This window comes from Bubalus kerabau, chromosome 11, assembly GCF_029407905.1.
Source record: "Bubalus kerabau isolate K-KA32 ecotype Philippines breed swamp buffalo chromosome 11, PCC_UOA_SB_1v2, whole genome shotgun sequence".
Lineage (NCBI taxonomy): Eukaryota > Metazoa > Chordata > Mammalia > Artiodactyla > Bovidae > Bubalus > Bubalus kerabau.
This window is the reverse complement of record NC_073634.1, coordinates 65,529,483-65,557,207: the sequence shown is the minus strand read 5'-3', so window position 1 is coordinate 65,557,207 and position 27,725 is coordinate 65,529,483. Positions and strand designations below refer to the sequence as shown.

The following is a 27,725-nucleotide window of genomic DNA, read 5'->3' as shown; positions in this document are numbered from 1 at the left end:
ATTTTTCTGAGGAGACAGTCTCAAACTCTCCAACAGGCAAGTGACCCCACGAAATTTAAGAATTAGCAATTTCATGATTCCTCCTTCTTTCCAAAGAACCCAAACGCAGATGTTCACTTGAGGGACCAATGTTGAAACTTTTCCACACCCTTGGCTTCCTCCTTCACTCCTTTAGCCTCCAGCAGCTCTGACGGTATGTCTCAGCATGTGAATTCCTGATCTAAAGAAAGGAAATCTAAGGTCACAGACCTCCCAGAAGCAAAAGGTCAAGGGGACAAAGTGACCCAGCTCTAAGGTTCCAGACTCAGCCCAGAATGTTCCCAGCAAGTATTGTCTGAGACAAATGTGCCTGCTGAGGGCTGGGTTAGTTAGAGAGAATAACCTCCCTCTCTTCTGAAAGTATATGTGATTATTTTTTCCCATGAATTCTTAAAAAAGCTTGAGAATGTGGTCATCTATCACTGTCAGGCTTTCCCTGCATTGAAGGGGACATTAAAGAGCAGAGCAAGAGAGAGCTGGAGCCCCTACCCTGGTAGACACTTTGCTCCCTCACCTTGGCCAAGTCTCAAATCCTCTTTTGTGATATTGTTCAGTCGCTAAGTCTTGTCCAACTCTTTGCCACCCCATGGACTGCAGCATGCCAGGCTTCCCTGTCCTTCACCACTTCCTGGAGTTTGCTCAAACTCATGTCCATTGAGTCGATGATGCCATCTCATCCTCTGCTGCCCACTTCTCCTCCTGCCCTCAATCTTTGCCAGCATCAGGGTCTTTTCCAAAGAGTCAGCTCTTCGCATCAGGTGGCCAAAGTGTTGGTACTTCAGTGTCAGTTCTTCTAATGAATATTTAGGACTAATTTCCTTTGTGATTGACTAGTTTAATCTTCTTACTGTCCAAGGGACTCTCAACGGTCTTTTCCAGCACTACAATTTGAAAGCATCAGTTCTTCAGCACTCACTCTTCTTTATGGTCCAACTCTCACATCTGTACATGGCTGATGGAAAAACCATAGCTTTAACTATATGGACCTTTGTCAGCAAAATGATATCTCTGCTTTTTAATACACTGTCTAGGTTTGTCATAGCTTTTCTTCCAAGGAGCAAGCATCTTTTAATTTCATGACTGCAGTCACCATCTGCAGTGATTTTGGAGCCCAAGAAAAAATCACTTTGTGTGATAGGGATGGGGTTCTGTGATGGGGGAGTGATTAATGATGCCTGTCCCTCAGGGAGGCAGTGTAGGACTCCGGAAATAAGTTCTGTACAGGGAAGGGGCACCGTGAGTATGGATGCGGGCTTGGTGGGTGGGGGACACATAGGGAGCTGGCATCTAGTGACTGCCTACTATGTGCCAGGCCTGTGTTAGATCCTCGACCCATGATATTGTCTGGTGAACAGCTGTAGGGCACGCTCAAATGAGTGAGCAACCAGTGCACAGAGCGGCACTGGACAAAGCCCTCAGCCCAAAGGCACCTCCTCGTGAGAGGGGCAAAGTAAATCTTTATATTGCTGGTGACAGTGACTACGAGTCCTGCCCCAGTGTCCCACTCTTTCTGCTCTAGCAGCACTGTCCAGTAGAACCTGCTGTGATGATGAAAATGTTCTAGATCCACATCATGCCATGCTGTTGCCATGAGCCACGGCACTTGGCTCATGGTTGTGGGGCACTTGAAATGCGGCTAGACGGACTGAAGAACTGAATTTGAATTTTTAACTAATTTAGATTTATTTTCATTAATTTTCTTAAAAATATTTATTGGAGTATAGTTGCTTTATAATGTTGTGCTTGTATTATACAGCAAAGTGAACCAGCTATACGTATACATATATCCCCTCTTTTTTGGATTTGCTTCCCATTTAGGTCACCACAGAGCACTGAGTACAGTTCCCTGTGCTATACAGTAGGTTCTCACTAGTTATCTATTTTATACACAGTGTCAGTAGCGTGTATATGTCAACCTCAATCTCCCAACTCATCTGACACCCCCCCCCCATTATCCCTTTGGTATCCCTATATTTGCTCTTTATGTCTGTCTCTATTTCTGTTTTGTAAATAAGATTATCTCTACCAATTTTTTCAGGTTCCACATGTATGTATTAGCATACAGAATTTTTTTTCTTTCTGACTTACTTCATTCTTTATGACATTCTCTAGGTCCATCCATGTCTCTACAAATGACCCAGTTTCATTCCTTTTTTAATGGCTGAGTAATATTCCATTGTGTGTATGCACCACATCTTTATCCATTCCCCTGGTGTCAGACACTTAGGCTGTTTCCGTAGCCACTCACAATCAGTGGCTACCAGTACTGAAGGGCAAAGTTCTGGAGTAGCCCCGATTTTTAGCTGGGCACATGGTCACCTAAAATAAAGACTTCGCTTCATAGCCTCTCTTGCGGGCATGGGATTACAGTTTGGCCAATAGATACGAAGGAACACGATACAGGTGACTTTCAGGTTATGTCTGAGGGAAGCAGCCCTTCCCCTGGCTCTCGGCTCCTTTTTGCTAAGTTGACTGGAACGTAGCCGTGCGCCATCTGGGACTGGGTGATGAAGACAACACCTTAGGGATAGAAGAGCAATCAGATGCAAGGACTCTGCAGTGCCCCAGGTCCAGATCAGACATCTCTGTGTGGAGAAGCTAAAATTCTGTTTCTTTCAGCTACCGTTGTTGTGGATCTCTGACATTGAGCCACACTGTTACCCTATCCTATTCACTATGCTGTTGTCCTCTCTCTTACAGAGATTGTGGGGAACAGGTGTCCAAGTTATAACTTTGATCGTGTGTTTGCAAAGCTTCTCTCAGATCATTATGCAGCTTAAGGGCAGAACCCCAAAGGCAGAGGCCTCTGCTTAGCAAAGCACCTTGGGGGAGCTGGTAGACATGCAAAGGTAGATATGAGTTTAGTGGGAAACAAGCGATGGAGAGCTAGGTGCTGTGCATGAGAAAGAAATTTGTATCTGGAGAAGACTGGCCCCTACAAAGGGAGGAAAGGCCTGCAGAGGGGAGAAGGGAACCTGGGAAATGGCACCTAGATATAGATAGTACAGGGAATTCTACTCAGTGCTCTGTGGTGACTTAAATGGGAAGGAAGTCTAAAAAGAGGGGATATATGTAAACATACAGCTGATTCACTTTGCTAGGCAGCAGAAACGAACACAACACTGTAAAGCAACTATACGCTAATAACTAAAAAAAAAAAAGATGGGTCTAAGGCCAGCAGGAAATTCCCCCAGGTGACAATAATTGATGGGCTCTCACATCCTGAGGTTTGTTGTTCCTGTTGTTCTTGTCACCTCTCCATTGCTCCGAATGCTGCTACATACCACAGCCTCCTGTTGGTGGTGCGTTGGCGAAAATGTAGAAATTAAGGTCGGCATGGGACTGAACAGTGGGGAGAACGGAAGACTTCTAGGAAGCAAGACATGCAGTAGCTCAAGAGTGCAGTGGAAGCAAGAAATCTGGAAAAGAGGTGACTGGGAGGCAAGTAAGCTCCTTGCGAGTCCCCTGAGACATTGTAGGGAGGGGCACGCCGGCTTTCTCCACATATGGGGTGGGGGTCCTTGTCACGCTGCTTGAGTGCCAGGGAAAAGTGAAAACCCCAGGAGTCTGTATAGCCTGTGATAGCCAGGCAGCTGACACTGGTTTTGCAGTTCCCCAAGGTGCTATCCTTTGTCCTTGGCCAGCTCCCAAAGACCTGACAGTCAAGCAAGGAAGAGAAACAAATGTCTCCTTCATGCTTGCTCTGCCCTGGCCTAGATGAAAGGAGATTTGCTCCTCTTAAATCTAGAGCACATGATCATTGGGAGGAGTGAGAAAATCTGTAATTGGTCAGAAGGCCAAGATGAATGGTGAGCCTGGTGTTTGGAGACACAGGGAGCAGGAGCCTGGGGATTCTGGGTTTGAGCTGGGGCAGAGCCCTGTATCTTAACTGACTTCCGAGGCAGAGGATGTAACACTTGCAGAAGAGTGTTTGCAGTTGTTACTGCTAATAGTAACACTTGTGTTCTACATCCAAATATACTCTGTTGACACTTGCTCAAATGATAGAGTTTTAGGAGCTGTACCTGGGGCGATAGAAAGGTGATAGGCGTTTCTATGGTAACCCTCCCAAATATGGTCCTATCGTTATATTTAGTCAGGTCAAAGCATAGACTGAAGGTTGGGATCCATTGGGAGAAAAACATTTGGGAATGATAATCACTGACGTTTATGGCCTAAGTTTATTGTTCTATGTGCCAATATTATGCTAGACACTCTATATTCTATATATTCTTCACAAGTCTATGATGCACATTAACAGATAAGGGAACTGAGACAAAAACAGAATAATAACTGGCACAAAGTCACACAGTAGTTAAATGGTCTGGCAGGGCTTTGAACCCAGGCCAGCTGCCAGCTGCCATCCACACACTCAGTCACAGTAATTTCCTGCCTCTTTGCTCTGTGGGTGTTGTCCTTGGGCCTTGGGCACACACAACCCTTCAGACCCATTCAGGGCCCTCCCATGGGCACAGAACCTAGAGCAGGTTCTAGTAGAATCTCAGATGGCAGATATCCTGGGGTAAAAGCTTAGTTACTAGGCACATCATAAAAACCATAAAAGCAGAATATTTCCAAAGCATTTTTTTTTTGGACATCTCAAGCAATTTGGATTCCGGGCAAACAAGAATTTTTTTTGTAATTTGAACAACAAATGCTCATTTTCAACTTTAAATTTACTGAACATGTAGCTCCCTCATCATGTTATTCATTGCCTGCCAAAATAGCGACACACATTTCCCCTAAATTTTCCATTTAGTGGGAAAATTATATTTCATTTAAATATACATAGATAGTAGTTCTATTGAGTACAAGCCTTAATGAAGCAAAGCAGAGTATCTGATTGAGGATTGTATACATGGTATATCTCTCTATGTCCTTTCTCAGGTTAATACATACTTAGAGACCAGCTTATCTGGTTTAATGCTTTTATTGCACATATATTATACAAGCATCTAATAATTCTGGAAGAAGACAGTTTGTTCCATTTTGAGACAGCATCTTTTACCCTAGGATTAGAATTCGAGGTTTACCTGATACTGACTTTGCATGGTCAAAAAATACTTTGGCAATGATGACATTAATTTTTAAAGAGGGAGATCTGGGATGGTCATCTTGTTACAGAAAAATCTGTATTTTAAATTTGTAATGCATTTTCAGTTCTTCATTTTGGTGTATGTTCTTGTGCTTTGTTGCTCAGTTGTGTCCGACTCTTTGTGAAAACCCCATGGATTTTAGCCCATCAGATTCCACTGTCCATGGGGATTCTCCAGGCAAGAATACTGGAATGGGTTGCCATGCCCTCCCTCAAGGGGAATCTTCCCAACCCAGGGATCAAATCCAGGTCTCCTACATTGTAGGCAGATTCTTTACCATCTGAGCTGCCAGGGAAGCCCAAGAATACTGGAGTGGGTAGCCTATCCCTTCTCCAGGGGATCTTCCTGACCCAGGAATTGAACCGGGGTTTCCTGTATTGCAGGCCTATTCTTTACCAGCCGAGTTACCAGGGAAGCTCCATTTTGGTATATATCAAACCCATATTACTCCATTGGTAGATAGCAAGGAGAAGGTTTTAATATTTTCTATTATATTGGCAGTTATATCAAATGTAAAGGAGAAAGTGGACTTGAGCGGTTTGTAAAAGTAATACGTTTGATTTTCACTTTGTCAGATTTGTAGAGTGATTTGCGGATTTAACCTCATCCTAAAAAGGTTTGAAAGTGAGAGGCACGCCAGTCGTATTGAAAGGGGCCTTAAAAGATCTTCTCCCTGCAAGATGCAGAGCTTGTACGACATCATCAGCTAGTGTCAGTGTCGCTGGTGAAATCTGGTTTCTCAGATAAAACAGGCGCCCGAGAAATGACATTTACAGAGTGTGCGTCTAGCCAGTTTGGAGCAAGAATTCACATATTCACACTGCAGTCTTCACTGCTGGCATAGACCAAATTGTGAACATTTTTAGCACGAAGAGCTGGCACTTGGCTCTAACCCCCATGGTTAGAGCCTGTGAAGAAACAGATAAGGGGTTGTATGGTTTGCTGCTAATAACCATGTTCTCTCGACACTGTGGATTTTTGCACCAAATCACCCAGAAGGCATACAAAATACTCCTTACTTCAGGGAAACCCCCTGTCAGTGACAAATACATGCTGGTCTCTGAAGAAGTGAAGTTTCCTTTTCTCAGGTTTCTGAGGTGGACTCGTCAGTTTCTTCCCACCCACAGAAAAATTGCTACAACACTTGGGGTTGGCAGGGGTGGGGGAGTAAAATTTGTTTTCATCCTGAGTTGTGACAAACTGAGGGATCAGAAATTTAGGAAGAGGAAAACTTATCTGAGTGAAGATAGCAGCCAAGAAACTCAGGACAGCATTGAATAAAAGATCCTTTTTAGACGTGTATCTGGTGCTGTTGGAATATTCTACCCCCAGTTACCCACCCCTTGTTGTGCTACACGATGCCTCAGAGGCTCATACCAGTCTCCTTTTGGAAGGCACAGCTCCACAAAGTCAAGTACAATAAAAATGCTATCTAGAAGAAGGGATATGTTAATTCAACATTGTTAATTTTCAAACTCTCAGAGTCCCTAAGGGAGAGACTAAGGATGGGTAAGTTTGGAATATAAGGACTGAGTGGTCAATATTAAAGGAAATCAACCCTGAATATTCATTGGAAAGACTGATGTTGAAGCTTATGCTCCAATACTTCACCCATGTGATGAGAAGAGCCAACTCACTGGAAAAGACTCTAATGCTGGGAAAGACTGAAGGCAGGAGGAGAAGGGGGCGACAGAGGATGAGACAGTTGGATGACATCACCAACTCAATGGACATGAGTGTGAGCAAACCCTGGGAGATAGTGAAGGACAGGGAAACCTGGCACGCTGCAGTCCATGGGGTTGCAAAGAGTTGGACACAACTTAGCGACTGAACAACAACTGAGTGGAGAAGGGAAACAGGACTCAGAAATAGATTCAGAGTATGAGACAGGCAGTGCCAGGCATGAAGCAGGGCCCTGGATAGCCCAGGAAGCCTAGGAGCCTATGTTTTGGGAGTAGGAGGAGAATAGAAGCAGATCATCCCTGACTGCATCTCCACTAAGTCCTTATTGACTCTGACACAGGTACACAGGCCCTTTAAAACCAGTTTTTCATAGGCTGTTGTGCAACACTTGTCTTCATCAGTCACAAAGCCTCAGACCTTGCTGCAACACACATGGTGTGACTCTTTGCGTCATGTCTATGCATTTCTGGTTTCAGTGTCTCTGCCAATCACAGGCATTTCTGGATTTTTTTCTTCCAAAGTGCTCTGAGAATAGGGGCCTGAAATCCACAGAGACAGAGACTCATTGCAACCATCAGCCCTCACCTGCTCACATGGATTTTCCTACCAGAGTTGCCCTTCATACCTCAATAAGCAGGGAGCATTTCCCCTTCTGGCCCCACTCCGCCACCTCCTGGCCTCTAATAGAGGCAGGAGGTGAGAGGCAAAAGGCCAATGAGTCTGAATTATCCTCAAACAAGACAATAAGCCCTGTAATAATCAGGGAACATTGGGGTTCCCCTAGATACTTGTTGAGCATCCTCCCTTCATGCTCTGCTTTGCAGACACATCACTCATCAGATGCTGAGTCATGGATAATTCACCAACTATTTTACTGGTCACATGACTTCACAGCAGATAGAAGCTTCCAGTTGGCCTGGAGCCCTCCAAGGCTAAAAAACAAGCCTTTTTTTTTTTTTTTTTTTTAAATCATGTTGAACTTTTAGGTTCTAAGAGTTAATATACCTAAGCCCCAAAGGGTACGCTTAACATAGAGGAGCTCTAGATAGTGGCCCTGACCCACAGATCTATCTGTTTCTTGCCTAGATTTTAAAAGTGCAAGTCTATTTTCCCTGCTCTTTCTGGGAAGCTTACCTAAACAAGTAAAGATGAGCTATAAATGTCTTTCAAGACTTGACTTGTAGGTTCTAATTATAATGAAGTGATAATAATATTACTTTGTGTTTTCCCTGTGCCTTTCTTCCAAAGTGCCTGGAGTACTCTCAGTTGTGTGAGGGCAGGTATGACCTGTCTGTCTGTGTCTACATGCAGATTCTAATTACACATTCTTTGGATTGGGGCTCTAAACTCATTTTCTTTACCAGAGCCTGGGGCAGAAGAGTGCATCACCTGGGCTCACTTTCCTGGGTGTTATCAGATGGAGGAGCTTTTCATCTGGGCGGGGGGCCCCCGGGGGCTGGACCTGACCCTAGGGTGGTTCAGAAGCCTCCATGCGGCTCTGCCCCGTCCCTCCCCACCAGGATCTGGGAGCCTCTCCACCAGGGCCCGCACTTTCCAGACTCTTTGGTGCCAGAGTGAGCTCGGCGTCCTGCTTTGCCGCCAGGGATAGGCCTCTCCTCTGAATGGGCTGGAATCCCAAGCCTGAGCTCGGTGGACTCTGCACTCTCTTGTTGTCCCTGCTTCAGGGCAGGGATGGGCCTGCTTATGTACCCGCTACTTTGTGCCAGTGCGACTGGGGGCAGGCATCACCCAGAAGCTAGGTTCCATCTTCCAGGATCCCTTAAGCCTTGTATTATGGGCTCTTCCCCCTGGCTCTGAAAGGAAACCTAAGTAGACCCTCTGACTTCTCAGGTCCATCTTAGCTAAAAAAGAGGCCTATAGTCATTGAAGTTAAAAAAATAAGAGACTCAATCCAGAAATAAAAATGTCCATTCCTATGTACTAATAAAAACTATGAACCAGATTTAAAGCTGAGGCCTCTCCTGGCTTCCAGCTCAGGCCAGCCGTGGGAGGGAGGGCAGCTGTGGGTCATTTTCCTTCCCTCCTTCTCCTCCTGTAACTGCTGACTGTGGTTTCTGACCCCGCCACCCTCCCAAACATGCAGGCGTGCACACACACACATATACCAGGCAGTTGGAGGAAAAGGGAGACCTGGAGAGGAAGCTGGAAATTTCTAGCTTTCTCAAGACTTGGTCAGGATTACAGTTTCGTCTTCTTCAGAGACACCACTCCCCATCCTCCACCTCAGCATCCCCTGGCCAGAACTGTGAGCTCTAGAACAACAAAGGTCAACACATCTAGATTCCAGAGTGTGCTTACTCTCCCTCTGTTCCTGGAAATCCAGTGATGTCTCTGCTTCTCCCAGCCGAGATCCCTTTACCCCACCCCGAGATGACTTGAGGGGCAGCAGCAGTCTCCATGTTGGTCATCTCAGCATGCATGGTCTGCTCCCTGCATTCTTTGATCTACACTCACTCGTGCAGCCCTCTTTCCTCACTCGGCCATCAAAGCCACTAGCCTGTCTGTGTAGGTTTTCCAGGCAGTTTCAACCTTCTGTGTCTCCCAAACTAAAGGCGACACATTTTAAGTTCTCCGTAAGCCCCTCTATGGTGAGAGGAAGGCCATGCATCTCTTCCATTTGTGTGCAGGGATGAAGGAAGCCCTCAGAATACCACTGGTTTTCTCCAAAATTCTCACTGAAAGTCTTGTCTCTAAAGTTCCATTCTCAACTCTACTTTTAAGTTGGATGTTGAGAGGGCATTAAGAATTATCTCACTGGATTTTTTTTTTTTTCCCTAGGCCTTTGTACCTAATTTTGAACCTTGTACCTCCTTTTGAATTGTGGTGTCTTTGGATGTAGCCCAAATCTTGTAGGAAAGGGATGCACCAGCAGAAATCCTACCTAGCCGCTCTTGGGGATTTTAACATCACATGCTCCCAGAGTGCTGGTTTTATTTGAACACAGATTTCCCCATTTCCAAGTTGGAGCTTTTATGAACCCAAGGTGTTAAATATCTGAGGAGAAATGGAGCTAGGGTTTCTGTGTGTATTTCCTTGTGAAAATCAGTATAGCTGGTCCCCTTGGCCTTCATCAAAATGTACTTAGACTTTTCAACAAGGGGAAGGGAGCCATAGTGTTTGAGTACATATTACAAATGCATCTTGTGAATGCCTGATATCCACAAGGAGTTTATCCCATTCAATCTCAATTCACTTCTTCAATTAAGATAGCTCTGGTATGTCTTGAAATACCTAACCCTTCTGGTAGTATCATCTAGGTGTTTAAAAAGAACAACTTGGACAAGCATCTAGACATAAAAATGATGGTCAAAGACAGTACCCAGGATATTAGTAATGTGTCTTCCTTATCAAGGTAACTATAGTAGAACACCTACTAAAATTTAGTATCAGAAAATATTTCTACCTATACTCAAACTTGTAAGCTTCCTTTTACTTGCTAATGAGGAACTGTGTATATAACTTGGTTTGTTTCTCATTTTGCTTTGCTTACCAGGAAGCTCAGAACTAAACTGAATGTTCCATTGCAGTAATTAATTCATTCCAGGAAGCTGATATGTCCATCTAATTCTACTTTCATTTGGTTTCCACCATTTCTTTCTCTCTTTAAATGTTTACTTGTATTTTTGATATATTTTAATATTATAAGCCACCTTCAATCCTTTCCTTGAAGTCATCAGGATACAAATCCTAAATAAACATGAATAAGACTTTCATTTGTTCATTCCTTCAAAAATATTTATTGATCACCTTCTACATGCCCAGCATTTTGCAAGTCTCTCCCCAGAGGTGGAGAGGAGCTGGCACTACCAGCTGTCCACTCTCCTCTTGGGACTTGAGCCCAACTGTAGCGAGAGAAACAGTGGTGAGCAAACAGATCTTCTCTTCCCTCAGAGCTCACAGGGCACCAGGTTTGCATGCAGGAGGAGGGGCAATAAAAACTCAGGGCCCAGGGCAAGAACCTGAGAATAAAAGTCAAGAGACAATGGAGTTATGGACACCAAGGGAAGTGAGTTTCCAAAGAAAGGGTAGCCCTGCTGCAAAGAGATCAAGAAGACAAGAGATGTGCCCACCAACAACAAAAAGGTAAAAAGATCATTAGCAGTTTCGCTGGAAGATTGGATGGGAGGTAAAGAAGTAGAAACAGCATGTGGAGACAGTTCCTTCAAGGAGTTTGGCTGTGGCAGAGAGAAGTAGGGTGGCTGTTGGAGGAGGATGTGATGGCTGCACTGAGTGGACTCAGCCCGAACAGGGAAGATCGTCTTGGTCCCTTAAATGATTATTTGAATTTCTGTTGAGTTCTAAGTCTCCTTATATTAGGGTCAATGCAAATTTCCCAGAAAAGAGAGGGTCCCAGGATGCCAGGGCTATCAGGTCAAAGAGACAAGGAAGGGAGCTGGCATGTAAACTGCTGGCTGGTTGGTTGTCTTCTCTTCTCTGAAATATCACAGTGGGTGTAGCTAGTATTGTCCTCAAGTACCCAGGATCCCAGGAGCACCTAAGGACTCTGTTCTCAATGCCAGAATCGGGTACGCTTGGCTATCAATCCACAGGTGGCCTCCATCCCAGCCTTCCAAAATCTGCACAATCAGCTGCTCCACCCAGCAGAGGAAGAGGGCTGCCAACAAGGCCCATGAGCACAGGAAACGTTATTGCACTTTTGCAACCGGAGTTCAAGTCCCACCTGGCTCTACACTGAATGCTTTCTCTATTTACCCTGAATTAGCTTGATTCATCGGAGAAAGCAATGGCAACCCACTCCAGTACTCTTGCCTGGAAAATTCCATGGACGGAGGAGCCTGGTAGGCTGCAGTCCATGGGGTCACTAAGAGTCAGACATGACTGAACGACTTCACTTTCACTTTTCACTTTTGTGGATTGGAGAAGGAAATGGCAACCCACTCCAGCGTTCTTGCCTGGAGAATCCCAGGGACGGGGGAGCCTGGTGGGCTGCCATCTATGGGGTCGCACAGAGTCGGACACGACTGAAGCGGCTTAGCAGCAGCAGCTTGATTCGTCTTAAGGATGGCTCCATTGACTTAGAAAAGCAGCCTGAACTGTAGTTTTAATGTTGTGACCCTAAGAAAGGAGCCAGATATCTTCAAGGCAGACAGTGGGGCCACGTGAAGCTTTTCCAAATTTACTTTCCCAACTGATGTAAGAAAGGTGGTATCTTTCTCCAAAATCACAGTGACTCCATATGTAAGGACAAGACATTTCACCTACCCTTCTTTTTCTATCATGCACTTAACTTGTACATCATACAACATTCAATCAACTGTCTCCTAGTTTACAATGAGATTTTTGCAGCTACTTGTATTCCTTTCTTTGTCTTGGCTGCCAGGAGGATCATATTTTGGTTTTATTTTCAGATACAGCAAACTTCTTGACTTTTTGGTTGGCATATTCATTTAACCACTTGCTTAGGCTCTTTTTACTTTGCTCATATTTTATTTAGTTTCTCAGTTCAGTTCAGTCACTTAGTCATGTCTGACTCTTTATGACCCCATGGACTGCAGCATGCCAGGCTTCCCTGTCCATCATCAATTCCCAGAGTTTGCTCAAACTCATGTCCATTGAGTCAGTGATGCCATCCAACCATCCCATCCTCTGTTGTCCCCTTCTCCTCCTGCTTTCAACCTTCCCCAGCAGCAGGGTCTTTTCCAATGAGTCAGTTCTTCACATCAGGTAGCCAAAGTATTGGAACCTCAGCTTCATAATCAGTCCTTCCAATGAATATTCAGGATTTATTTCCTTTAGGATTGACTGGTTTGATCTCTTTGCAATCCGAGGGACTCTCAAGAGTCTTCAACACCACAGTTCAAAAGCATCTATTCTTCAGCCCTCAGCATTCTTTATGGTCCAACTCTCACATCCATACATGACTACTGGAAAAACCATGCTTTTGACTAGACAGACCTTTGTTGGCAAAGGTCTCTCTGTTTTTTAATATGCTGTCTAGGTTGGTCATAGCTTTTCTTCCAAGGAGAAAGCGTCTTTTAATTTCATGGCTGCAGTCACCATCTGCAGTGATTTTGGAGCCGAAGGAAAGAAAGTCTGTCACTGTTTCCATTGTTTTCCCACCTATTTGGAAGGACTGATGCTGAAGCTGCAGCCCCAATACTTTGGCCACCTGATGCGAAGAGCCAACTCATTGGAAAAGACCCTGATGCTGGGAAAGATTGTCGGCAAAAGGAGAAGGGGTGACAGAAGATGAGATGGTTAAATAACATCACTGACTCAATGGACATGAATTTGAGCAAACTCAGGGAGTTAGCGGAGGACAGAGGAGCCTGGCATAATGTAGCCCATGGGGTCACAAAGAGTCAGACATAACTTAGCAGCTCAACAACAAAGTTAACCTGTGATCAGAGATAAACTTGCTATTTCACTGAAGACTTCAGACATTCAGGCAGGAGTGTATATGTGTGTAACAAGACACAGCATGGCATAATCATTGAGAATGTGAGCCTTGAAGACAGACCAGGTGCTGCCTACTCAGTTGCTCAGTAGAGTCTGACTCTTTGCGGTGCCATGGACCATAGTACGCCAGGCTCCTCTGTCTATGGGATTTTACCAGCAAGAATACTGTAATGGGTTGCCATCTCCTTCTCCAGAAGATCTTCCTGACCCAGGGATTGAACCCATGTCTCCTGTGGCTCCAGCATTGGCCTGTGAATTCTTTGCCACTGAGCCACCTGGGAAGATAGACTGCCAGGGTTCAAATCCCAAATATACCACTTACCAGATGAATGACTTTAAGCAAGTTCCTTCACTCTGTGCCCCTCAGTTTTAATTATGAGAGTCAAAATATTTACCTTATAATGTGATTGTGAGGATAAAGTGGTAATACATTAGTATATGTAAAGTGCTTAGAACAGGCGCTCAGTTAATGTTAATGGTTATTGTTAATGTGAGGCAGGTAGGGAAGTGATGCCAAAAATCTAGGTCTTTCATCCTGGAACCTTAGCCAAGCTGTAGAGCAGAGAGAGAGGGCTGGGCAGAGTGCTAAATGACTTAGAAATCACCTTGCCCTGCTCAGCAAGTCTGTTTCCTGGTGAAGACACACTCTCTTCCTAGTCTCCCTACTTTTATTGGTTGGCCCAAGAAACTCCAGAGGGAGCTGTGTCTATTTCTCAGTTCAATCCATCTTTTGAGCTTTTAATTCCAATGGTTTAATTTTCAATTTGGTTCTTTGTGATTATTTATCAGTGGAGTCAGTTTTTATTATTATAAAGATATATGTGCTCATTGTTGAAACAGGCATATAGGGATCCTGTGTTCTCTTCCCCAGAGAAGTCATTTTCAGCTCTTTCAGTTGATTGTTTGGGGTTTACTGCTCCATCTCTAAATAACACGTTTGTGTCATTGTTTCTTGTCTGCTTATTTGTTTTGGTGGTTAGAATCATAGTGCAATCCCACTATGGAAAACAAAGGTATAGTTCTCTTGCACCGTTTATCCATTCATCCACTGAGGGGCCTTTAGTGTTTCCCTATGTTGGCTACCTAAATAATGCACATAGGGGTGCATACATCTTTTCTAATTCGTGTTTTTATTCTCTTTGGATACATATCCAGGAGTGGACTTGCTGGATCATATTTTTAACTTTTTGAGGAATCTCTGTACTGTTTTCCATAATGCCTGCACCAAATTACATTCCTACCAACAGTGCCTGAGGGTTCTCTCTTCTCCACATTCTCACCAATACTTGTGATTTGTTGTCTTTTTGATGATAACCATTTTGACAGGCGTTAGGTGATATCTCATTGTGGTTTTGATTTGTGTTTTCCTCATGATTAGTGTTATTGAGCATCTTCTCATGTATCTTCTGGCCATCTGAGTGTCTTCTTTAGAAAATTTCTATTCAGGTCCTCTGCTCATTTTTAAATTGGGTTGTTTAGGTGGCTCAGTTGATAAAGGGTCTGCCTGCAATGCGGGAGATCTGGGTTTGATCCCTGGGTTAGGAAGATCCCCTGCAGAAGGAAATGGCAACCCACTCCAGTATTGTTGCCTGGGAAATCCCATGGACAGAGAAGTCCATGGGGTCACAAAGAGTCAGACACGACTGAATGACTAACTTTCAATTGATGTTGAGTTGCATAATTTCTTGTATATTTTAGATATTAGCCCTTTGTCAGACACATTGTTTGCAAATATTCTCTCCTATTCAGTAGAGTGTCTTTTCATATTGTTGATAGTTTCCTTCACTGTGTAAAAAGCTTTTAAATTTGATGTAGTCACATTTGTTTCTTTTTGCTTTTGTTTTCCTTGCCTGAGGAAATAGATCCAAAAAGAGTATTGCTAAGACTGATGTCAAAGAGCATACCTATGTTTTCTTCTGGAAGTTTTATGGTTTCAGGTCTTACATTTAAGTCTTTATAATCTATTTTGAATGTACGTGTCCTGACTTCTTTTTGATCATCCCATTCCTTCCTTTACTTACCTGTAATGCTTGCTCTGTTATGAATCAAGTTGTTCTCATGTGGTGAGTTTATTTCTAAGCTCTTTTCCATTCTAGAAATGGTTTCTTTGTTTATCCCATCCCCATCAATTCTCCCCTCCCCCAAGTCTTCATTGCTAGGGTTTTACAGTCAGTTTTTGCCACCTGATGGGGCAAATCCTCTTCCTCCTTCTACTTCTCCCTCTTCAGAATTTCCTCTCCTCTTTTTGGCCCTTTGCCCTTCCATGTACATTTTATAAGAAGCTGGGATTTTTCTGCAGAATATCCGCAGAATATTCCCAAGTTTACAGATAAACCTGGCCAAATTGATCTTGATAGTGAATCTTCTTAAAAGCTTGAAACTGATTTATTTTTCATCTTGAAGCCTTTTAAATCTATCTTTTCATGAACTCATATTTTTACATCAAGGTCAAGACAGGTTTTTAATGTTAGTATCAAAGCTTGGATTTCCACATTCTGTAGATATTATGAGATTAGATCTCACTTTATACACAGTACAACTCCCATTCACCTCTGACTATGAGTTCTCTTTTTCCTTCTGCAACTTGGTGATTTTCCTTTCTGACTTCATGTCTACTTATATATTACAAGCACTTTGATTATATTGTATCCAGAAGTTCTCAAATATTTGGATTGAGTCAAGAGGTTCCCTTTGTGTGTTTATCATCTTTAGCTAAAGTCCTCCCTAACTGTTTCCCAATTTCACAAATGAAGCAGAGCTTTGGAAAGTCTGTGATAAGATTTTATGACTTTCTATCATTGGCCATGTCTGTCTGGACTAATTCTCATCCTTCTCCTTTGTGGCTTCCTCATTTGCATGAATTATCAACAAGGGCACATCTACTTCTTCAACATTCTGATGACTTTAAAAAGCATTTAATAATAGTAGAAATAGATTTATTAAGAGCTAAGTTTGCACATATTTTATTAGTCATTTTCTTCATGGATGGAAAAATTCAGAAACATCTATGGTAATAGCCAATAGCAGAACTTTTCTGGACCGCAGATCACAGGTCTTCATCCTCTCCTATCTTTCCCCTTCTCAAAGTAAACAAAAATGCTCATTAACCCTGGAGGCTATCAGACAAATACCCACAGAGCTGACCTTGCTTGACTCCTGTTAGAAACGCTGCGTACCATTAGAAATAATTTGCAGCATTATGACCCCAGCCAGCAACTACAATGTCAGTTTTCAACAAACTCTTGCTGAGTAAGAAAACAGAAGATTCAACCACATTGGTAAGAAAGTCAGATGTTCTATTTATAGGCTATGGGTTTGTGTTGCTGGCTGCCTTCTGCAGAAAAATCCCAGACAAACATACTTCCTCCTCTGAGATGATCACACTCTACAGACACACATTCTCTTCCCAGTACAGTCAAGTGAAATAGCTCATAGAGTTGGGGAAGTTCTGTAACAGAGAAAGGTAAGCAGAGGATATTTCACAAAGAATTTAAAGCACTGTGCTATCTTGAAAGGAACAGGAAACAAAGAAATGAAAGAGATCTCTGTTTTTCAATGGACCTGAGCTAATTTCTGCTCTATAGGTCTAGATCTTCTTTTGGTATCAGAATGTATGGGATTTTGAGAGTGTTTGTAGCTCTTGGAATAAAAATATGGCAAAAGAGACTAAGTGCTAAGTGTTAGTCACTCAGTTGTGTCTGACTCTTTGCAACCTCATGGACTGTAGCCTGCCAGGCTCCTCTGTCCATGGAATTCTCCAGGCAAGAAAACTGAAGTGGGTAGCCATTCTCTTCTCTAGGGGATCTTCCTGATCCAGGGATTGAACTCAGATCTGTTGCCTTGCAGGCAGATTCGTTACCATCTTAGTCACCAGGGATTTCCCCAAAGAGTCCTAAATCCCCATGATAAGATGACAAATCCTGTTCAAAAATAGTGAAGATAATGGAGTAAAAATGTGAATTAAGAGGGAAATGGCCTCTTTAGAGAGAGATTACCTGGTGTTTGGAGGAGTAGATGCTGAAGCAGCCTTGTCTGGCACCCCCTCCCTTCCGGGAAAGAAGATAATCTCTGAGCCGGGGAAGAGAAGGGTGGTTTGGGCTCCAGGAGTCTTAGGGGCATTCAGATAATAGAGCCTCTGCTTCTTTGCAGTCGCCCAGAGAGATGTCTCGGTGGAGAATAGCTAGGAGGTAAACTGAAGGGCTGGGGAGGTGGGGGGACCCGGGTGCTAGGGGCTGGGACTTTCAGTCCCTGTAAACACTGTGAACCTAAGCACAGGGTGGAAACATCAGAAGGCCCTGTCTGAGCGCTCGGACCATGAGCACAGCAGCAAGTGACCAATGTGGGTTGAAAGCCAGAGAGCCTTCTGGACACTTCTGCTCCATGTGAGTTTCCTCAGACTTCTCATGACTTGAGGAGAATATTCCAACCTCGATAATGAATAGGATGTACAAAGTGGAGGTTCCGAATAAGGTACAATCTGATTTAGAAAGTAATCGAATAATTCTATGCCTATGTGTGGTGTTTGAAAACACACACCTCCCACCAAAGCCACTTTTTTTCCTTTGTGCTTAGATGCCAGGCATGGAGAGAAATACTCACATGCCTAACTCTTACAAAAGTCATTTCAATTTACATATTACTGTCAATTTAGACATGGCTTTGAAGAGGAGCAATATTTGACACCCCACATCCTAGAGGGCAAAAATATTTAAACTTAAAAACAAGGCACTGTGTGAATTTTGTTCTGTAAGTAACATACCATATGTAATATAAATCACATTTCTATCTGGTCTTTGTGCAAAACTGCCAGCTTTCCATTAAGATAAAATATAAAAATGAAGAAAATCAATGAGTACTCTCTTAGGAGAGGATGAACAAGAGTCAGAATCCTGGGTTTTGGAATGACTGACCTACTCAGAAAATGAGTGTTTAGATCCATGACCATGCACTGGCGGCCAACCCCCCAACCCCACCAAAATAAAACCCCACCAAAAAGTCCAGTCCTGGATTCTCCCCACTTAACAGATGAGGGAAATGAGTTGCAGAGAGGTTAAATACCTGCCAAAAGTCACACCGCTGATAATGAAAGAGACAGAAACTGAACTCAAATTCATCTGATTTCAAAGTCTCTGAAATTTTATAGTTGAAGTTAATCCTTCTCTTTCCTGATCTCTCCATGATGTTTTGATAACCTTCCTTAAGATCTGACCACTTTAGGGACTTCCCTGGAGGTCCAGTGGTTAAGACTCTGTGTTTCCAATGCAGTAGGCATGGCTTCGATTCTTGGTCAGGGAACTAAGATCCCACATGCCTCATAGCCAAAAAAAAAGAGAGAGATTTGACCACTTTCTTTAAGATTATTCATTCTCCATCAGGAAAAAGAACTGCATCTTGGCCCCCTGCAGTGACATTCCAGACTGGAAGCAAGAGAAACAATCACAGAAGCAGCACTGATATCCCCAGTTTTCATTCTTTCTTTCTGGAAGGAAGGTGGTGTTGGAGGCACATAGAACTGCACTGTCTTTAGCTTACTGCTCCCAAAATGCAATTTCAGAGCCACTTCCATCCCCCCTCCTCCCCACAGAACCAGCCAGACGTCCTCCCGCCCACCCGCCATGTGCTGGCCATGTGCAGTCAAGCTGCCTGGCCCTAGCACCTCTGCAGGGTGGCAACAGCTCGGGCCTATGAGTAATCAGCTGCAGAAACCTCACTGCTCACCAGCGTCCCTTCATCTCGAGCTAGAAATAGCCCTGGAGTTTCCATGTACCATAAAGAGCAGAATAAGGGTGGGTGTGGGTAATCTTTTTTTTTTTTTTAAAGCTATTTGGTACCAAACTGCTTTTCTTTTAAGCTGTGTACATGAGTTCTCTGCAGTGTCATAGAGTCTATCCACATTTGGGGAAAGGATGCCTTATGCCGCCAGCCAGACCTGGGTCAGCAGCTTAGCAACCCCTCTGTTGGCCCTCCCAGCCCCCTGCATCTACCTTCAGGGAAGCAGGTGGCTCGTCTCCTCTTGCTAACATCTTTGGTTTTAAGATGTCTTGTCACAAATCTTCCTGCTCTTACTAGGAGACAGCCTTTATCACCATGAGGACTGGGTGTGCTGGAGTGGGGATAAGGGGGTGAGGGGGAATCAGTGGTTCAGAGTGAGGCCATCAGAGTGGGCAAGGCTCCACTCTCTGCTTTCTGATTGAATAAAAATGCAGGTTCCTTCCGCACCCTTCTTCATTACTCTCATTCTTCCTAAGAAAATGAGGACTCCTCCGTGGGCTACCACCTCCTTGGGACTCCTTTGACACAGCCTCTCACCAATGTTCACTGTTAAGAAAAAGAGCATGGCTTGGTTTCAGCCCCTACTTACCCCTTGTCTGGGTGCCTTAAGGAGTGTGCAACCTGCCCAACTCTGTGAGGCATCCCTTGTCCTCTCTGCCCACTCCCTCTTATCAGTCTAGGGATGGGCATTTCCCACAGTCACTTCTGCTTTCCACAGTCCATTTCCTCAAGGTGAAAGAATCGGCTGCATTCTGTAAACCCACTCTCTTGACCAGTTTTAATCTGAGCGCTACCAAGAAAGGAAGAGTCCCCAGATGCCAAGGATCCAGATTACAAGGCAGGATTTTTGTTACCAAGTTGTTATCTCAGAGTTTGTAATTTTCAAACACTGTGGGACATTAGTAACCTAGCTTTCAAAATGTATTATTGCCTGATTCTCCTATAAAATCTCCTTTTACGTAGTAGGATATAATAAGGGCTAAATAAAAACCAAGGAAAGACAATTCTAAGTCTTGAATAGACTGAAAGCCCTTTGTTCACCAAATATGTATCAAGTGCCCATTGTGTGCCAGGAACTCGGCCAGGTGCTAGGTTACGACAGTGAACAAGATGACATGATTCTTCCCTCATAAAACTGACATAATGGGGAAGAGAGAGATTAAACAAAGAATCCTACAAATACACATCATTACAAGCTATGAAAGGTCTATGAATGAACAGTACTCACTGCCCTTGAGAACAGAGAGTATGACTTATTTGTCTTGGTATTGCCAAAGCCTGTTACTTAGTAGGTGCTAAATGAATAGTTATAGAATCAATGGATGGATGGGTGACTATAGGAAAGAAAGAATGATTGCATAGCATAAGAATCATGAAAAAGTACATCGTTAGTAACAGGTTGTGAGGATTGAGAGCCATTACTACAGGGCAATTTTCTCACCTTAGTAATTAAACTTTTGATGTAATCTGAGATAATCAAATCTCTCTGCAGGTCAGCTGTCAATTAGAAAGGTACACAGAGTCCCAGGCACACAGACCTCACCAGACCTTGTTTGTTACTCTCTGAAATTCTTTTACTAAATGTACATTTCTGGAAACCAAGTAATTTAGTCCTTCAGTAAGGACAGGCAAAATTTGCTGTAGGCAAAACCTGCTGCTTCTCCATTCTCTCTGTAGGCTACCTTTCTCTACAGGCTCTTGTTAGTATTACATTGAATCTATAGATCAAATTGGGAAGCACTGACATAGTGACAATATTGAGTCTTCCTATTCATGAACATGAAAGTGAAAGTTGCTTAGTCGTGCTGGACTCTTTGTGACCCCATGGACTATACTGTTCATGGCAGTCCATGGAATTCTCCAGCCAGAATGCTGGAGTGGGTAGCCTATCCCTTCTCCAGAGGATCTTCCTGGCCCAGGAATCAAACCGGGGTCTCTTGCATTGCAGCCGGATTCTTTACCAACTTAGCTATAACTATTCATGAACATAGAATATCTATTTATTTAGTTCTTCTTTGATATCATTCATCAGAGTTTTGTGTATAGATTTTGTACTTTTTTTGTGAGGTTTATACTTAAGTATGGGCTTCCCTGATGGCTCAGATGGTAGAGAATCTGCTTGCAATGAAGGAGACCCAGGTTCGATCCCCAAATCTAGAAGATCCCCTGGAGAAAGGAATGGCAACCCACTCCAGTATCCTTGCCCAGAGAATCCCATGGACAGAGGAGCCTGGCGGGGTTGCAAAATCAGACACGACTGAGTGACTAAGCCTGTACATGCACACACGTACTTAAGCATATCTTTTGAGGGTGCTAACATAAATGTAAATGGTTTTTAATTTCAAATTCTACTTGATCATTGCTAATATACAGGAAAACAATTGACTTGTACATATCAACTTTGTATCCTGCCAGCTTGCTATAATCATTTATTAGTTCCAGGAATTTTTTAGATTTTCTACATAAATGCTCATGTTATCTGTGAATAGATAGTTTTATATCTTCTTTCCTAATCATTATACCTTTTATTTCCTTTTCTTGCATTATTATATTTGCAAGGACTTCCAGTATGATGTTAAAAGTTGTGGTATGAGAGGACACCCTTGCCTTGTACCTGATCTTAGTGGAAAGCATCTATTTCTCATCATTTAAGCATGAGGTTAACTGTAGAATTTTTGTATTAATAGATAGTATTTATCAAGTTGAGGAAGTTGCAGGCTTTTTAACACACCATCTTTTTTCTACCTTTAATTATAGTTAGTTATGTTAGCATCTTCCTCCCTTTGGCTTCAGGTATTCTCATTGGGTCTAGTGCAAGGGCTGGTTCCTCCCTATTTTTGGCATTTAAAGACCTGAGTACATTCTTGGGGAGTACACCCCATAGATAAGAAGCTCTGGAGTTCCCTGTTGAATCATGGAGTCCTTTAGGACAGTCCCTTCTTCACTGTGATTAGTCACCTCTTCCTAGAACACTCTATTGTAAATGAGGATTCAAAGGGAAGTCTGTTGTTCTCCAGGGGCTGGAGGAGATGGGGCTGACCTCCAGAAGGTAAGATGTGTGGGAACACTTCAATTGCTGAGGATGTAGGGGACAACTGAATGGGATAAAGGAGTTCCTCCCAGACTTCCAACCTCTATGGACAACGTATGAATTGGAAGATGTACAACTTGAATTTAAAATAAAGGACTACTTTGAACATCCTGTGCCTGGCCAGCTAAAATAAACCATGAAACCCATCTCTTTCTATTATAGTCTGAAGTCAGATTTGTCCTATTTCCCTAGAAAAAGGGTAAAAGCTCCAGGGATAGGGGCTAGGAAGAGGGAAGAGAGACATTCAGTTTTGCTATTCACAGAGTCAGGGCTGACAACCTGCACCGCTGCACAAATTGTGGCCCACTAGAGCCAGTTACCAAATGACTGCTACATCGGGGTGGGTGGCCGCTGTGTGCTGAACCTTGGCCAGAGAGTGGGTGCCATATAGGTTATAGAAGGTCAAAAGCCGCTTCACACCTCTCTCTCCCTCTGCAGCAGCCACCCAGGCCTTCTGTCCCCTCATATGACATGTTCCGTCCCACAGCCCAGACTTTGCACATGACACCCTTTCCTCCTCCATCTCCCTCTCCTCTTTACCTAGGTAACACCAAGTGCTGTCTTAGATTTTAGCTTAAATATTGCTCCTCGGGCAAGGCTCCCCTCTGATAGACATCCACAGTACTGTGCCCTCTTCTCCCCAGCACATAATACTGTACACATTTTACGTTTGTTTCATCACTGTTTCCCACACCAGAAAGCAAAGTTCTCCAAGGGCAGTGACAGGTCTGTTTTGGTTCACAAGGCAGTTCCTGTCTAGCACAGTGCCGGGCACCTCAGAGACCCATAGTAAATATTTGCAGAGAGTCTACATACTTGACCTGGTGGCTGGGAGGCTAAGCAGGCAGCCAGTATTGGATGGTGGGAAAGCTGATGCCAAGAGGGGAGTGAAATAAGTGTTTGTCATTCAGTAGCGTCCAACTCTGCGAACTCGTGCACTGTAGCTTGCCAGGTTCCTCTGTCCATGGAATTCTCCAGGCAAGAATACTGGAGTGGGTTGCCATTTCCTTCTCCAGGGGATCTTCCCAATTGAGAGACTGTACCTGGGTCTCCTGCACTGAAGGCAGATTCTTTACCTTCTGAACTTCCAGGGAAGCCCAAGAGGGGAGTGAGTGTACAGAGCCAAAATCCAAGTCAGAGTGTGGGAGACTGTGGAGCAGGGTCAGAACCCAGAGATGAGGGGCTTTTGTTGAGTAAAACGTGGAGGAGTCCCAAGGCAGCTCTGGGGAGGCAAAGAACAAATGAAGAGGATCAAACTGACAATGATCAAAGTGGGGAAGAGCAAGTTAAGCAGGCAAGTGGGAGGGGTCAGCCAGCAGAGGCTGCTGCCCAGGGTAGGTTTCTGCATGCCTAGGTGGGCGGGAGAAGGCAATGGCAACCCACTCCAGTACTCTTGCCTGGGAAACCCCTTGGACAGAGGAGCCTGGTAGGCTGCAGTCCATGGGGTCGCGAAGGTCAGACACGACTGAGCGACTGAGCGACTTCACTTTCACTTTTCACTTTCATGCATTGGAGAAGGAAATGGCAACCCACTCCAGTGTTCTTGCCTGGAGAATCCCAGAGATGGCGGAGCCTGGTGGCCTGCCATCTATGGGGTTGAATGGAGTCAGACACGACTGAAGCGATGCAGCAGCAGCAGCAGCAGCAGGTGGGCAGACCACATTTAATGGGCAAATGTTATAGAGCAGGTAGAATGTAACTAGAGACTATATAGAGCAGTTCTCAATCCTGGCTGCACACTTGAATCTCTGGGGGTATTTTCTAAGATAAAGACCCAGGTCCCATGTCCAGAAATTCTGACTTTTGTTTTTATCTAAAAGGAAAGAGAAGCTATTGAAGATTTTAAAGGTGTGTGAGTATGTGTGTGTGTGTTTATTTGGAAAACATGCAATCATGTTTATTGGGCAGATCAGCTAGAAAGTTATTAGGCGTGTGACTCAAGAATAGGTATTTTTCAAATACCAAAATACCAGGTATTTTTCAAAAACCCAAAATAACACAAATATAATGTGGTTTCCCAGATGGGATTCTAGAATAGAACAATGATATTATATTGAAACTAAATCTGAAAAATGCATGGACTTCAGTTAGTAATAACATATCAGTATTAGTTATGACAGGCTTCCCAGGCAGTTCAGTGGTAAAGAATCCGCTTGCCAGTGCAAGGGATGTGGGTTCCATTCCTGGTTGGGACGATCCCCTGGAGAAGAAATGGCAACCCACTTCAGTATTCTTGCCTGGGAATCCCTATGGACAGAGGAGCCTGGTGGGCTACAGTCCCTGGGGTCGCAAAAGACTTGGACATGACTGAGCAAATAATCAACAGAATTAGTTGTGACATCTGTTGTGACAAATGTGCCACACTCATATGAGATCTTAAAAACAGAGGAAACGGAGTGCTGTGTACATGGGAACTTTCTGGACTATCTTTGCAACCTTTCTGTAAATCGAAAACTACCCTAAAATAAAAAGCTTATTTTAAAAAGAAAATTAAAAAAATAAAGCTTAAGAGGAAAAAAAAGAATAGGTGTTTTGGAAAAGCATCTCATACATTTAAAATATGCAGTAGGGTTGGGAACCACTGTTCTAAAACAATAGTCTTTAATCTTGGCTGCACAATTACATTCATCTGGGGAGTTTTTAAAATGGTTGATGTCTGGACCTCCCTCCCAGAAATTCTGATTTCACTGGATGAGCGTGGCCTGTGCATGGGGATTTTTCAAGACCCCACCAGATGTTTCTAATATGTAGCCAGGGTTGAGAACCACTGCTTTAGAGATTTGTGACTCAAACTGTGGTCTGAAAACCAGCAGTATAGACATTATCTGAGAACATGCTAGAAATGCAGAATCTCATCCCAGACCTACTGACCCAGAATCTACCTTTGAAGGAGAGTCCCTGGGCGATTCTTATATATATTAAAGTTTAAGAAGCATTAATCTAAAAAAGTGATTTGCAAAGTGTGTTCCCTGGAGCAGCAGTGGCAACATTTGGGAATTTGTTAAACATGCAAATTCATGGGTCATTGAATGAGAAACTCTGAGAGGCAGGATGCGGGATTCCGTTTTAACAAGCCATCCAGGTGATTCTGGCACATGCTAACATTTCATGAACCATAAATCTAGAAGGACAAGGCAATATTTCAGACTGAAAAGCCACTAGGGAAGCTGGCCATCTGAGTATTTTAGAGGCTTAGGGGTTAACTCACTTCTGTAAACTCTATGTGTAACGTTAGCTTCTAAATCCAAAAGACTGAGATGAATAACAGTTTCTCTTCTGTGAGACCCACCTTCCTCCCATCTTGGGACACATCCGGTCAGAGCAGAGCTTGACATTTTTCTCACGGTCTCTCTGATCTCCCGTTCAGGATCCCTGCCAGAGGCTACAGTGACTCCTGCCCCAAGACTGCCTTGCTGATGAGTTTCATATGAAACAAAGGGAAGATGGGGCAGCGCGAGCCGGAAAGGGAAACAGCACAGCCATGGAGACTCGAACGGCCAGCTCTACAAACTAAGGAAGCAAATACTTGTCCGCCCACAGGAAGTGGGTCTTCTTTGTGACACAATGCACAAAGTGAGACCTGGGGAAGTGAGAGAGACCATTGCAGTCAACTTCAGGAAGGAGAATGCTCCCCACAGGTGCAGTTCTCGGGCTGCTCTCCTCTGTGTAACAACGTGCAGCCCCAGGTGTGATTTGTCACAATATATCCAACTCTTTTCTTGTGACTTAGCCAGGCCTCGGGCAGGCAGCAAGCTGTAGTTAGAGTGCAGGTTTTGATAATGGGACAGGTGGGCTAACATCTCACACTAATGAGATCCAGGATGAGCTTTCCCTCTGTTCTCTGTTTTTGTGGATTTTCAAGCAATGTTCAGAAGGATCTGTAAACTTGCTTCAGGGACACAACAGAGGGCTGACTCTCCACTGGAGAGTTTAATCTGGTACAGAAAGAGGTTTATATCCTGCTCATCCTCCTCCTTTTGTAGGAAGTGGGGGGCTCCTTTGGTGAGCCAGAGTAAAGACAAAGATACTTTGCTAGTGGAAGAATGGGACTTCCCTGAGCTTTGATCCCTGCATCCCACATGCCATGCAGTGCAGCAAAAAAAAAAAAAAAAAAAAGTGTTAAAAAAAAGAATGAGGTCATATCAATGAGAGTCATATGCTTCTGTGATATCTGTGATGGGATCATTGAGATATTATTTTGAGGTTTGTACTTGCTATATTTTAATGAAAACTTTACACTCCTTCAAAAATGATTTATATTACAGACAACCTCTCTTTCTAGCTTTTGTTTTTCAAAAGCCTGAGTTTCTTCTGAGTTTATGAAAGGTGGGAAGGAAAAGAAGGCAGAAGTAGGGTGACAGAGGAGGGAGAATCCCCAAGGCTGAGAAGGTGATGGGCCCACAGGCCCTAAAGATTATGTTGATCCCTGGCCCACTCTCCGGAAAAGTAGCAGGATTTCCAGAAGGAAATGCTGAACAGGGCACCTAGGAGGTAGAGCCTAAGCATGGCGTTCCCAGCCTCCATAAAGATCCAAGTACAGAGCAACAGTTCTGACTAAATTCACTGGGTAACAGGGGCCTTGAAAGGGGACTAGCATGAGCTAAATATCTGAGGGTCTTTGGGGATCTTTGCACTGCCCTAGAGGTTTTAAGCTCCCTAGTAATGACTGAACTCAAATTTTCTGCTAGCCCAGGGGACCAGAGACTTAAAATCAGATATAAATAAAGCAAGTTAATGCGACATTTCTCAGGTCCCTGGATAATGGAATAAGATTCCTGCCTGCTCCATTAGCAGGAGAAAAACTTGTCCTATGATTTAAAAGTGTCTGAAGGACCCCAGAACCCTTCCACAAAGGGGCTAACATAGCAGCTAGTAAGGAGGTGTCCCCAGTTCCTGGAAGAACCTGATCAGCCACTTCAAATCCATCGCCAATGCTTGAAAAATAGCACTCACCTTCCTGGGGGGCAGCTGCTGGTCTGCTAGAAGGTAGGATCAACCAAGCATGCGGTCACAGTGATTGTTCTAGGCTGACTTGAGAGAATGCTCAGGAGGGTCCCTTGAGCAGGAATACCAGCCTCAGCCTCTAAACTTCCTCAGTCGAATATTTATTCCTTCAAGTCTTCAGGTCTTCAGACTTCAGTACACGTATTCCTGGGAAACCATAAACCTAAGTGTTTGTAATTAGTGTTTCTCAGGTGTGTTCAATGAAAATAGTTGGATCAGAATCCCCTGGGGAACTTGATCAAACTTGTGTATTCCCACACCCTGCCCCAGACCTGTTGAATCTGGTCTTCTGGGAATGAGGAAAGGGGGCAGAGTGTCTGTGTTTTTACCAAGTATCCCAGGTGACTTGGTCCTCTCAGTTCTGAGACCTTCTGGGGTGGAGTTAGGGGAAGGGCAATGACTTGACAGTAATCCTGTGTGGTGCAGGGGTCACTATCCTGGGGATTGAAGCCCAAAGAATAGCCTCCAGTGTCTGTGTAACTCCAAGAGGGTGTGGAAGGTCTGTGCGTATGAGCTGATACGTGTTTCTGTGAAAGAGGCCCATCAGGGCTCTCAAGCCTTGCTAATGAATTCAAGGCCCTGACAGAGCAGCATCAGTG

At 43.9% G+C, this 27,725-nt stretch overlaps 2 long non-coding RNA genes across 3 annotated transcripts in view; one reads left to right on the top strand and one right to left on the bottom strand.

The window, feature by feature from the left end:
- LOC129623241 (uncharacterized) overlaps nucleotides 1-27,725 on the top strand; it is a 164,091-nt gene that overhangs the window by 115,331 nt on the left and 21,035 nt on the right. The window lies entirely within an intron of this gene.
- Nucleotides 18,400-27,571, bottom strand: LOC129623238 (uncharacterized). Of its 2 annotated transcripts, XR_008700420.1 has the most exons (4): nucleotides 27,456-27,571; nucleotides 27,076-27,273; nucleotides 23,166-23,344; nucleotides 18,400-19,577 (listed from the first exon to the last, which is right to left on the bottom strand). It is a non-coding gene; the product is annotated as an uncharacterized LOC129623238 (long non-coding RNA). The 2 variants fall into 2 exon arrangements; XR_008700419.1 differs by lacking the exon at nucleotides 23,166-23,344.